The 14,688-nt window shown below is 34.1% G+C and overlaps 1 long non-coding RNA gene across 1 annotated transcript in view; it reads right to left on the bottom strand.

The window, feature by feature from the left end:
- Window positions 1-2,134: 2,134 nt before the first annotated feature.
- The window catches only part of LOC141553329 (uncharacterized), a 32,092-nt gene continuing 19,538 nt past the window's right edge, over window positions 2,135-14,688 (bottom strand). The window contains exons 2-5 of the long non-coding RNA XR_012485403.1: window positions 10,561-10,704; window positions 9,032-9,157; window positions 5,690-5,786; window positions 2,135-2,856 (exon numbers count right to left, since the gene is read on the bottom strand). This is a non-coding gene — a long non-coding RNA (uncharacterized LOC141553329). The remainder of the gene's footprint in view (window positions 2,857-5,689; window positions 5,787-9,031; window positions 9,158-10,560; window positions 10,705-14,688) is intronic.

Here is a 14,688-nt window from a genome sequence, read left to right on the forward strand (position 1 = left end):
GGATAAGTCAGTGACTTCTGTTTTCTTATCTATAAAATGGGATAAGGGCTTACTTGACTTCTCAGTCTCTTTCAACATAGCATCTTACAAATCTTACAAAAATTCTGAAAATGTTTTGGAACTATCCAACTCCAAGCTGCCCTAACTTCTTGTACTTTTGAAAAATGTTCTAAATACATAAAAGTTCTCAAGGCAAGTTCTCTCCATCCTTCTCATCCTAGTCCTTTTTCCTAATGGCTCTAAGTGAAGCATTATCTACCTAAATTTGTTCTCATAATAAGCTGCTTAAACTAAGTGTTTACGTTCAACTTTTCCTTTAAAGTTCTTTAGTATTAGAGAGGTCCCAACACTAGTCCAAAGACCAGCTAATCTGGACATCTGATGAGGATGCTTATTGAGCTCATCTTCCATATTCATAGTTTTCTCTCTTTATAGGTTAGTCTAACTCTTACCTGTGCCAGTATAGTAGATGATCACAAATAGTACCATGAAAACCAGGTAGAAGATCTTCATGACAATTGTTGACTAGAACCTGGGAATGATAGGAATGTTGAAGGAAGGGCAGTTAAGAAGAGACTAGAAGGACATAAAATAAGTGAGGTTAGAACTAACTGGAACTCTTTGCTCCCCTTGATTCAGTTCATTTCAGCTCCTACACATTTGAATCTGACAGAAGGAAACTTTTCAAGATACCAGAATACTCTTGAATATATTTATGGCTAGTGAGTTATCCAATAGAGAAGGAACTTGAAGATTTTAAAAAGGAATTGTTGCTGTCCACTGAAATTATAAACAATCCCACATATTGTGCAACTGAAAAAAAGTCCAAATCATGTGGGCTCTTTTCCCACCCTCTGGAAATAAGTGATTTAAGATGGGGAGGACCAAGTTGAATGATCTGGCCTTCTGTCACAGGATACTTCTTCCTGCAGGGGATCTTTTTTTCTGAGACCAAGCCAATATAATAAAAATTAAAAATCCAACTAAACTAATTTACTTATTTGGTGTCATATGATTTAACTACCAAAAATCACCTCCTAGGACTAGAAAAAAAATAATAATTTAGGTGTAGAAGAACAAAAAATAAAGAATATAAAGAAAATAAATGAGAAATATATTTGAAGGAAGGTTGTCTAGTCATATTAGATCTCAAATTGTATTATCATGTGGCAATTGAAATTATCTCATACTAAGAAGTAGATCAGTGAGAAAAGGTAAGTGCCAGAATAGAAGAATGAAATCCTAAGAAATCTAGAGTTTGATTATACTCAAAGATCTAAGCTTTTGGGACAAAATCTCACTATTTGGCAAAAAAAATGCTGAAAAAAAAGAAGAGAAAAGAAAAGAAAAGAAAGAGAAAAAGAAAAAGAAAGAGAAAGAGAAAAAGAAAAAGAAAAAGAAAGAGAAAAAGAAAAGAAAAGAAAAAGAAAAAGAAAAAGAAAAGAAAAAAGAAAAAGAAAAGAAAAAGAAAAAGAAAAGAAAAAAGAAAAAGAAAAGAAAAAAGAAAAAGAAAGAGAAAAAGAAAAAGAAAAGAAAAAAGAAAAAGAAAGAGAAAAAGAAAAAGAAAAGAAAAAAGAAAAAGAAAAAGAAAAAAAACTTGAAATCAGTATGGGAAAAAAAACTAGGTTTAGTCCAGAGTATTATACTCTATACCATGATGAAGTCAAAATGAGTAAATAATTTAAACATATTGGATAATATCCAAAACAAATTAAGAAAACAAGTAAATACTTAACTTGTCAGATTCATCAGAAGTGAAAGACTTCAATACTAAATAAGAAATAGAGATATTATAAGATATAAAGTGAATAATTTTGATCATATTGCATTAAAAGGCTTTTGCACAAACACAACCATGTAGCCAAGATAAGAAAGAAGGCAGATAAAAAAGAGGCAAGAAAAAACTTTTACATTGGAGAAGTAGAGGAGATGGTGAGTATGAGAAAGTGAACCTTATTCTCTCATCAGAAATTGCCTCAAAAAGGAAATAACATAGATACTTAATAGATTTCTATATCTTATCCTTCAAGAAAATAGGAGGGGAATGGGATATGGGAAGGTGGAGAGGATGATAAAACAGAAAGCATATTGTGGGAAGGAGTGGTCAATACCAAAACACATTTGAGGAGGGATAGGGTGAAAGGAAAGAATAAATGGGGATAAATACAGTTAGCAATAGTAATTGTAAAAAGAGTTGAGAAGCAAGTTTCTCTGATAAGGTCTCGTTTCTCAAACATAGAATGAACTGAGTCAAATTTATTAAAAAAAAAAAAATAAGAATCATGACCCACTTGATAAATAGCTGAAAAGTGCTATAAATTCACACATGTCCTTTGACCTAACAACACCACTACTTGACATGAATACCAAAAGAGATTTTTTAAAAAGTGGGTGGAGGGGAAATGACCTATCTATACAAAAAATATTCATAGCATCTGTCTTTTCAGGGCAAAAAAAAAATTGGAAATTGAGGGGATGCCCATCAATTGGTGGTGGCTTAATAAACTATGATGTGTATTTAGGATGGAATACATTTGTTCTATGAGAAATAATAAACTGGATGCTCTCAGAAGGAAAAAAAATAACCTGAAAAGTTCTCAATTAACTCAAGCAAAGTGTAATGTACTATATACAAAGTGATAGCAATATTCTGGAATGACCAGCTGTGAATGAGGAAAGGAAGCCAGCTGAAAGTCCTTTGGAAAAATGAAGCAAAACAAGGTTTCTTGGAGAAATGTAGGTGACTTGGCAAGGCCAGTTGCACAGCTGGTGACTCACATGTGAGCTCCCCTTTTATTTTTTAATCACAATTCATGCAGGTCAATCATGGTTGGTTTCAACAGGATCATCATAATCCTAAGAAGGAAAACAAAAGCAAATTAAAATAAAAAGCAATACATGTGGTATAGCATGAAAGAGTATAAGAAATCCATCTTTAAAAGGATTAAGTATGTGAAAAGCATCAATTATAGAGTATGCAACCTCTTCTGGATTAATTCTAGGTATGGATGCATTTTCAATACCAGAAGTGCTTACATGCAATTATTGATATCTAAAGTAGCATTAGAATCCTGCCAAGCTTCCAAGAGTCATGCAATTATCTTTTCCCAGGATATATCAAGGTCAGTGATATTGCATATTAAAGAAATAACAGATAAATGAATAAGCACATCTTATTCATAGTCTTTTTTTCAATACTTCCAGTTCATTGCCTAAGAAAAATATTGATTGTTATAACAAATTTAATCAAGCTATTAAAATCTTTATCAATATTTTCTTGTGTCTGGAATGTCAGAAATAAGTTCCTAGTTAGCCCATTAGTGGACATAGCTGTCTGGATTTTGGACTGTAATGCTACAGCAGAAACAGTGGTTGAAACTATTAAAGAAGCAAGGGCAATAATTCCAGTAATAAACAGGTCTATAAATCTTTTAATTAGTCTACAATTTCAGCAATTATATGTAATGGATGTTCTCCTGCTCTTTGAAACCAAAGATGGGAATCATTGGTGGGAAATATTGCAAAGGAAGATTGCTCTACAATTACGACATATCTAGTAGTTACATCAATACACTGAGTGAGTATACAATTTACAAAGTAACATCAGGCAAGTGCCGTCATTTTTATGCTAGGGTAGTGAAGGCAAATCTAGGCTTATCCTCTATTTGAAGAAGAATAGTAATGAAAGTCTTTTAAATCAATAACTGAATGAGACCCATAATTATCATGGTGTCATTTATTGCACAAAGGTCACATTACAGTTGTCATTTACCTGATTTTTTCTTTATTACAAATACTGAAGAATTCTAAGGGGTAGTAGAAAATTCAATAGTCCTAATCTGAGCTGCTCAGAGACAAACTGATATAGAGCATTTACCTTCTCCTTTTGATTGAAGCCATTGTTCTACCCACCCCATAGTGTCTGACAGTCACTGGATAGTGTCTCTGTGGGGCAGAGAGAAGCTACAGTGGCCTGTAACCAATAGCTGAAAATTACAAAGATTGTTCATAATGACCATTAAGAGGATGAATTGCATGACTGGAAAGGTTAGATATAAATAATTGCATCTGTTCAAAAACGTCTCTGCCCCCTAGATTTATAGGAATTTTTTCTAAAATATAACATTGGAAATAGTCGATTTTCCCTTCAGGATCTTCCCATATCACTATTTTAGCACTTTTGTTTTGATAAGGCTACCATCCCAGCTAATGAAGCAGCACTCTCTTGGAGTGTCCAGGATCTGAGACAATTTGATAATCCAATATCCAATGACTCATTTGCACCTGTATCAATCAATCCTTCATTGGTTTTTCCTTGAATCTTTAAATGTATTTTTGGATGGGAACTAGTAATATGCTATGTTCAGATAGCAACTACTTCCGAATTACCAAACCCTGATGATTCCCAAGGGTTGAATTCTTAATTCTTCCTAGTGCAACATAAGGTATTGTTATCATTTGAGCAATACAAAAATTGTGGGGAATTTCTACTATATTATTGGTCCAACCCATGATTGGTATTTCTCCTGTGTAATCTTCATCAAGCAACAAGTAACCTTCTCATGGTTTGTCCTCTTCTAGCTATAATTAGACCTACAGTCCCTGAGGACAAAGCACTGTAAGTACCTGTAGGTATTTTTGGATTCCCATTTCCAGGGTAAGAATGTATCTGTCTGCACTCCCTGATGTTGTTCTAAGGGCTTGTACAGAGGATTTGGAAAGTTGTTGGAAGATGCCACCTGCAGGTAGTTTATGAAAGAAATTTATTTGGGAACCATTTGGGTCGGAGGAATATTGAGAATCTGGAGGAAGGCATGATTACTGACTTCCAAGAACCGTGTCTGCAGCACATCTTCCAGACATCCTATTATCTGTTATCTGCTATCTGAATACCTTTGTGTATGATGTATTGACTTATGTTAGAATACAGAGGTAATAGGAATCTAACTAAACACTTACACATTTGTAACTGATCACAAAAACCTTAAGTATATAAGCCCGAGTGCAATCTTGAATAAATCAAACTCCAGTCTGCTGAGTCCTGCCTCTTCACTCCTTGCCTATGAATCAGGGCATGGGGCTGGCACCCATACGGTCAACAAATAACCCATGATTATCTTAGTAAAACTAGTGCCATGCTCTCCTTTGGCAGGCAGCTTTTGCCATGCATGATGAGTATATGAAGCAATCTGCTGATATATCTGTAAGGTGCATGTATATTAAGCATTCACATCTAAAGAGGGTCCAGTTTTTGTCAGCATTTGAAAAGTTATAGGTACTTGTCTCCCTGATTTCTTTATGCCTGATCATTACAGAGATCATGATAATTCTTTTTTTCTTTGCTACCATATACCAATCAAATTAAATCTAGGGTTCCTTCTTCTGGAAACCAAGAACAATAATGTTCCACACAATTTAAAAAATTCTCAAACCCACCTTTTAGTTATATAGCATCCTCTTTTTCTAATTACCTTTTTCAGCACCTATATGTATTGGTTTCTATCTTTAAATTGAATTTTTCCTGTTTTAAAAAATTCTTAGCAGCAACATAGAAGCTGAATTATTATATCTTACAAACTTGCTAATTTTTAACATGCGTCACAGAATAAAAAACAAACACAGATACACACAGAAATCTTCTATTTTAAAAAATTATTTCCTCAGATAAGCCTGATAATAATTATCTTACCTTTATCTTTTTGTGCTGGGCAGTCTTTTTGATAAGACACTGCTTCATCTCTTTTTTTCTTCTTTTCAGGAGCCACTTGCCACTTTTATCTCTGTCCCTGTTTGGAGACCAAATTGTCAGCAATTGACATGAGTGCTGGACAAAGTAGTGAGTGAAATGGATATGATGGGGCCAGGTTAGGTCAAGCTTACATGTTGGAGCTGACTTTATTCCTTACAGCTTGCTTTTTATATCCCACCATAAGTATGTCTTACTCATCAAACAATCATCACAAAACCAAAGAGAGTATAACCAAAGCTTGGCACATTCCTTGTTCTGTTAACCAGGGTTGATCCTGTTTTTTATTTTCTTGTAAAGGATTGTCTGTTCACAAAGTAAAATATATACGGTTATTTCAACCTTATCTCCAATAAATAATCCAAGGGAACTCAGATCACCAGCTGTGGAACTGGCCTTGCAAAGTTCCCTCAAGTCCTCCAAGCAAACTCCCCTGCTTCAGTCTTCCAGAGGATTTACATCTGGCTTCCCACATAAAAGAATGCAACTCATTCACCATTTTTAAAAATATGATAAAAAAATATAAACAGGGAATTTTCAAACAAAGAAATCAAACCTAAATAAAGTCATATAATATTATTCTAAATCCCTGTTGTTTAGAGAAATGGAAATTAAGATAGTGATAAGGAAAAATCTCATATCTATCAGACTGACTAATATTACAAAAAAGGAAATTGATAAATGTTGAAGGGAGATGAGTAAAATCATACACTCTTGGTGGAGTTGTGATCTAATGCAACCATTTTGCAGAGCAACTTGGAACTACAAAACTCTATAAAACTGTACATAGTCTCTTACCCAGCAATACTACTACTTGTTCTGTATCTCAAAGACAACAAGAAAGCATCTACTTATACAAAAATACTTATACGACCTCCTTTTTACATGGTAAAGAAACTGAGGGAATGACCATCAATTGGGAATGAGCATAATAAAAATCTAATGTGCTATAAGAAATTATGAACAGAATGATTTCAACACCTGGAAAGACTTACATGAACTGATGCAAATTTAAATAAGCATAAATAGGAATGGCATGGTATAAAGTAACAGGAATATTGTATGATGATCAATTGAGAATAACAACTATCCTCAACAATACAAGGACAGAAGGAAAAATATAATATATATACAAATGTGTCTGTAAATGCTGTCCATTTATACAGAATGAAGTAATAAAGTCTAAATACAAATTGAAGTGTTGTGATACAGGACCACCTGTCAGTGGCTGCTGGAGGTCTAACTCAGACCTGTTCTTGTGCTTCTTATGCCCCACGTTCAGGAACCATATATTGTCTGGTGTCATATGCTGTGATAATGTGAGAGAAATCATGTGATGATGCTAATACAATGAGCCTGGGAGGCAGTTGCTGTTCTCTGACCTCTCTCCTCTTCGCTATAGCTCCAATTTATTTCATACCCAGTCCACAAGCAATACCTGTGTCAGTAAAGGCTGCTTTGCAACTCCTTCAGATGTTATGAGTCACAGCTGTGGAGGCTTTTGGAGAACTGACCTGTCCCTTAACCTAGGCATGGTCCTTAACATCGAAGCATGTCACTTTAATTTTTTTTTCATGGTGTTCCCCCCTTGCCCTAAGAGCAGACCTCAACCTTTAAAAATGAGCATATCAACAAAAAGAGCTCTGATAATGGGTAGCGTTTATGGAGACAAGGAAGAATAGACTTCAAACCCTGAGGATATTAGGGCAAAACTTCTCCAGATGAAGAGCTAAACTGTGACCTACATTACATAAAACTCTCTTGAAAGAATTCAAAAAGAATCTTAAAAGAGAGTTAGAAGAAAAATGAGGAAAGGAAATGAGAACTTTTCAGGAGAGTTTAGAAAAGGAACAAATAAATTATCGAAAGAAAACTCCTTAAAATAGATTTAGTGAAATGAAAAAAGCATGTAACTCCTTACAAACTAGATTTGACAACATGGAAAAAGAAAACAACTTGAAAAACAGAATTTGTAAAATGAAAAAAAAAATAAAATGAACAAAACAACTCATTTAAAAGTTCAATTAGCCAAATGCAAAAGGAGAATAATAAAGCTAACTGGAGGAAATAATTCACTAAAAATTAGAACTGAACAAAGTGAATTGAATGACTCAATGAGACATCAAGAATCAAACAAAATGGAAAAAAAGTGAAAAAACAGAAGAAGATGTAAAATATGTCATTGGAAAAACAACTGACCTAGAAAACAGATTCAGGAGAGACAATCTAAGAATTATTGGACTACCTTAAAAAATATTATGAAAAAAAGCCCCTAGACAACATCTTTCAGGAAATCAACAAGGAAAACTGCCCTGTTATTCTAGAACAGTGAGTAAAATAGCCATTGAAAGAATTCACCAATCACCTCCTGAAAGACATCCCAAAATGAAAACTCCAAGGAATATCATAGCTAAAATTCAGAATTATCAGATCAAGAAGAAAATAGTACAAGCAGCCAGAAAGAAACAATTCAAATATTGAGGAACCACAATCAGGATTACCCACGACCCAGAAGCTTCCACTTTCAAGGACTAAAAGGCCTGGATTATGATATTATGGAAGTGTGAAAAATCTTGGATGACAGGTAAAAATCATTTTTGAGGGGAAAAATGGACATTCAGTAAAATAGGCTATTTTCATTTACTTTTGATGAAAAGGACAGAACTGAACAGAAAATTTGATCTTCAAATACAGAACTCAAGAGAAGCATAAAAAGGTAAAAAGGAAAGAAAAAGTATGTTTCTTTTAAAAATTAAAAAGTTTACATCACTATATGGGAAGATGATATACAGATGAGAACTGTATCTTTATTAAGAGTATACTTAGAGGATATAGGTATAATTTGTCTTTATTGTGATTACATTAAAAGGAAACTAGAAGTGGAAAGGAGATTATATTGGAAGAAGAGAAAAAGATAGGTAAAATGGAATAAATTATATCTCAGAAAGAATCAAAAAAGACCTATTTCAATTGAGGGAAAGAAGGGAGGAAATGAACATTGTGTGAACATTGATCTCATTGGATTTGGCTCAAAGAAAGAATATCAGATATATTCAATTTCCTAGAGAAACTTGTCTCACCCTATAGAGAAATAAAAGAGGAAAAGGGAAAGGAAAAGGGGAAGCTTATAGAAGGGAGAACAGAAGTAGAAGAGGAAAGGAATAAGAAAAGAGGAGGGCTATCTGAGGAGTCAGTAGCCAGAAGCAAAACAAAGAAGCTTACCGTTAAATGATTTGGGATAGCTCTATATTTGTCAATAGCAAATGTAATTAAATTGTGCCTCACCAAATGTTTCTTGATGATAATCATGAGGACAGTCTGTAATAGAATCCTGGACTTGCAGTCAGTGGACATTGTACCAGTGTCCACCTCAGTAAACTCTATTTCCCCACTCTGAGTCATTTTACTTATCTGTAAAATGAGAGTTCAGTTTAATACCTTCTGTCTCATTTAGCTCTGAGACCCTTTATGTAAAATCTAGACTAATCAGTTCATAATTGAAAGCACTGAGATTCCAAAATATTGAGGAGGAGGAGATAAGTAATGAAGCAGAATCTTAAACATTCCAAAACTTTTTCCTCTTTTAGCTAATTGAATTTAATATTCTAGCCTCTCACTCTATGTCCCTTTTATTGGTTTCTTGTGTATAGATTATTTTCATCTTTATTTCAATCGAATTGTTAACAATTTGAAATTATGCCTGGCCAGGAAGCCTACAGAAAATTTTGTCTCCTTTATAGATACACATCTATAAATCCTATGACACCCACGTTTTATGCTTTGTTTTCTCAACCCCTTTCCAGGCAACCATTTAAATTGTTTCAAAATATTTAACATCCTTATTTCAAATAAAATATTTCAAAAAGAAATGCATTGCAGTGAAATCTGTGGAGCTTTGCTGCCTTTATTTTACAATCCCTTTATTGAAGCAACTTCAAATGCTTTTATAATATAAGAGCATTGATGATAATAATGTTATGCTTACAGTAATAAGCATTAATATAGTACTTTTAAGTTTTGCAAACAGCTGTACCGTTATTATTTTATTTGATCCTCCTAACTATCTTCTGATGAAGGTGTTAACATTATCTCCATGTTAAAGCTAAGTAAACTGAGGCTGAGAGATGTCAAATGACTTGCCCAATAACTGTCTGCAGCAGAATTCATATTCAGGTATTCCTCACTCTGTCTATTCTTGGAGCCAACCAGCTACCATTCCAGATTTCTCTTCTGATTCTCCAGATGTTTTATACCATGCCTCAACCAGTTTATATCCTCTCACAATTACCTGCTAATCAGTTTAAGCTTTCAGGTGTTTATGTATATTGTTCCCCTCCCTCAAAATCTAAGTTTCTTGATATCAAGGACTTTATTTTTTGACTGGTTGTATTGATATTCCAATTGATTAGCATAATATCTGGCATATAACAATTATTTAATAAATGATATTGACTTCCTGACTTTAGATGAGATTTTCCCTAAGGCACACAGGGCCAGGAAAGTTATTCAACTTCCAATCATGTTCCTTGGGGGAAGGCATATGGAATTGACGCTTGGCATATGGTAGTGATGGTTAGAAGGGTGCAGGAGGGAATATGCCTGAGCACAAGAATTTCTAAAAACTATTCAGTCAAGAAATCTTGAGGTGAAAATAATGTTTATAGCATTTGTAATAGCAAGGGATTGGAAACCAAGTAGATGTCCATCTGTTGCCGAATGGCTGAATAAGTTATGGCTTATAAATATAATGGAATATTGTCGTTTTATGAGAAATAATCAGCAGGATGATATCAGAGAGGCTTGGGGAGACTTACATGAACTGATGCTACATGAAGTGAGTAGAACCAACTCAGCAGCAACAAGATTATGCGATGATCATTTTTGATGGTTGTGATTCTTTTCAACAGTGAGGTGATTCAGGTCAATTTCAATAGACTTGTGATGGAGAGAGTCAGAATCTGCACCCAAAGAGAGAAAACCATGGAGACTGATTGTGGATCACAACACAGTGGTGGTTTGCTTGCTTTTTTTTTATTTTTTTGTCTGATTTTTTTCTTGTGCAGCATGATAATTGTGGAAATATGTATAGAAGAATTAACCATGTTTGACATATTGGATCACTTGCTATTTAGACAAAGGCGTGGGGGAAGGAAAGGGAGAAAATTTTGGAATACAAGGTTTTATAGGTGTGAATGTTTAAAACTATCTTTGCATGTATTTTGAAAACAAAAAGCTACTGTTTAAAAAAAAAAAGATACCTAGGACTTTGGGGATAGAGCTGAGATGGCAGAATGAAGCCAGAAAGCTGCTTGAGCTCTCCCAGTTTCCTTTAAAAACCATATAAAACCAAGCCTTTGAACTGAAGCTAATGGAATGAAATCACTGTCCATTTGAAGACAGACTGAAAAACTTCAAGAAATATCAGTTTCCCTGGGGTGAAAAGGGTGTTTAGCCCAGCTCAGACAAACTCTCAAAAAAAACTGGTGATAGGGGCTTAATCACAGCAATCCAGCAACGGGGAGCCTTGGTCCTGACTTAGTAGAGGAAGAAATCAATGGGGCAGCTTTCATGCCAATTCAGAAGACAAATTTTGGAAGAAAAACTATTTGCTGGAAACAGCAGGCAAAGCTATCCCCTGAAAACACAGGGAGCCTCTGAGGTCAAAGCCAAGGCTCAGAGCTTCCCAGGAAGCTTGGGACAGTACCCCCTTTTCCTAGGAGCAAAACTCGACCTTAAAAGTTAAACAAAAAACAAGAAATACCAAAAAAGGGAAAGAAAATGATCAAGAAACAGATAAAACCTCAACCCTAGAAAGCTACTAAGGGAAAACCAAAACACCAGCTCAGAAGAGTACAAACTGTCCACAGAGGAAATCTCAAAGAGTGACATGAATTGGTCTCAAATCCAAAGAGACTTCTTGGAAATGCTCATAAAAGACTTTAAAAGGAAAGTAAGGTGGGTAGAAGAAAAAAATGAGAACCAAAATGAAAGGTATGCAAGAAATAGCCAACAGCTTGGAAAAGAAAGTCAATTCCTTAAAAAATAAAACTGACCAAATGCAAAAAAAGAAAAAAAATCCACTGAAGAAAATGCCTTCAAAAGTCAAATTAACCACATGGAAAAGGAGATACAAAAGCTAACTAAATATGTGAAATGACACATTAAAAATTAGAATGGGGCAAGTGGAAGCTAACATGAAGAATCAGTCAAACTAAAAAGAATGAAAAAAATTGAAGAAAATATGAAATACCAATTTGGAAAAAAGTGAACCTGAAAATAGATTCAGGAGAGGCAATTTAAAAATGATTGGTCTACCTGAAGGCCATGATCATAAAAAGAGCCTGGATAGCATTCTTCAAGAAATCATTAAGGAAAACTGCCCAGATATTCTAGAAACAGAGGAGAAAATACTCAATGCAAGAATCTTGTCAGCTTCAGAAAGAGATCCCACAAGGAAAACTCTAAGGAACATTGTTCCAAAACTCCAGAACTAAAATCTCAAAGAAAAAATACAGCAAGCTACCAGACAAAAACAATTCAAATATGAAGAAGAAACAATCAGAATAACCAGAATCTGGCAGCTTGTATAATAAAGAAATGGAGGGCCTGGGATACCATATTCAGGAAGGCAAAGGACTTGGTTATAACCAAGAATTAACTATCCAGAGATACTGAGCATCATCGTTCAGGAAAGGCAATGGATCTTCAATGGAGTAAGAGACTTTCAATCATTTCCATTAAAGAAAAACCAGAAGTAAAAAGAAAATTTAATCTAAATAATTAATCTAAGTATTTAAATGCTTAACTGTTTACATTCCTAGATATGAAAATTATATCTGTAACTCTTGAGAACGATATCTATTACTTGGGTAGATAGAGGGGGGATATCACATGGATGGAGGGTGTGGTTGTGAATAAACTCTGATGTGATAATATCAAAGAAAAATACATTAAAGGATAGAAAAATGTCTTTACTGGAAGAAAAGGTAAGGGGAGGAATAATGGAACAAACTAGATCACATGAAGAGACATAAATGACCTGTTACAGTTGAGAGAAAATGAGGAGGGTGAATAAGTATTGACTGATGTTTGATCTCATCAGTTTCAACTCTAAGATTGAATAACTTGGGGGATCTACCTGATAAGAACTATATGAACCAATTACAAAACCCTTCTCACACAAATAAAATAAGATCTAAACAATTAGAAAAATATCATTGATAGGTCAAGCTAATATAATAAAAAGGACAATTCTGCCCAAATTAATCTACTTGTTCAGTGCCATACCAATCAAATTGCCAAAAAATTACTTTAAAGAATTAGAAGCCAACTTCAAATGCTTCCTAGCTATGTGACTCTAGGCAATTCAGTTAACCCCAATTGCTTCACCCAATAAAGAAAAAAATAGTTAAAAAAAAAAAAGTAATTATAGAACTAGAAGACATAATAACAAAATTCATCTGGAAGAACAAAACATCAAGAATATCAAGTCTGAAAAAATAATGAAAAAATATACAAATGATAATGGCAGCACTAAACCTAAAACTATATTATAAAGCAGCATATATCAAAACAATTTGATACTAGCTAAGAAAAAGAATGGTGGATGCATGAAATAGATTAGATACACACGACAAACAAGCGAGTCCTATTCTAATCTAGAAGTTGATAAACTCCCAAACTCCAGCTTTTGGGATTAAAAAACACTATTTGACAAAAATTACTGGGAAAAATGCAAATAATATGTCAGGAACTCAGCATAAACCTATATCTCATACCCAATACCAAAATAAGGGCAAAATGGGTACATGATTTGGGCATAAAAGATGAGCAAGGAATATTTACCCACCAGATCTTTGGAGAAGGGAGGAAATTTTAGAACATTTTTTTGAGGTAGCAAAGAATTGGAAAATGAGTAGATGCTCATCAATTGGGGAATGACTGAATAAACCCTGGTATATGAAGGGACTGGAATATTATTATTGTTGTATAAAAACTGATGAACATGCTAATTTTAGAAAAGCCTGGAATAACGCTGTGAACTAATGTTGAGCATAACAAGCAGAACCAAGAACACACTGTACATAATAACAGCAAGAATGTGCAATGATAAATTATGAAAAAATTGGTTTATCTCAATGATTCAGTGATTCAAAACAATCCCAAAAGATTTTGGACAGAAAATGCCATCTGAATTCAAAAAGAGAACTATGGAAATTGAATGTAAATCAACACATTCTCTTTTCACTTCTGTTTTTCCCTCTCCCATTGCTTTTCTCTTTTGTTCTGAAACAAACAGATACAAAGTGGCTAATTAGTCCAGGTTTGTTAGAGACACACCAGTCACCTGAAAAAAAAATACTAACTTGGAGTCAGAGTGCCTTCCTTTGAAGTGAAAAACTTTGACAAACTAGGGAATCACCTACTTTTCTTACTCTTTCAAAAAGTCAATCAATCAAGCAAACAAGAAAAGCATCATCTTTGAAAAATAAAAGATCAAAGAATCCCAGAGGTTTTGCAATCATTGTTAACTCTAAAAATACCAAAGAACTCATGCAGGTTATCACAATTACAATTATCTCTGAAAATAATAATACTAATAAAACAAAACTGAAGAAATAATGGTGCTCAAAAGCACACAATGTTGTTGTTTTTTTTAATTCCATGGGAGGGGAAAAACTAAACAGATGTACCAATACCTTCTTTAATAAATGATCCCCTTTAATGTGGATAAATCTCAATAAATATACTAATGGCTACACAGTGAGCTGAAGCCCTGACAAGGAGGATTAAAAACAATAACGAGAAAAGTCTGATTCATAGTAGGGCTTCCTAAATGCAACATGGGTACTACAGGTGCTTGTTTTAGCTCAGAGACCAGCCGGTGTTTGAATGAAACAATTCTGGGATTTTAATGAGAATGAGTTCATCAACAAAGGATT

This window comes from Sminthopsis crassicaudata, chromosome 2, assembly GCF_048593235.1.
Source record: "Sminthopsis crassicaudata isolate SCR6 chromosome 2, ASM4859323v1, whole genome shotgun sequence".
NCBI lineage: Eukaryota > Metazoa > Chordata > Mammalia > Dasyuromorphia > Dasyuridae > Sminthopsis > Sminthopsis crassicaudata.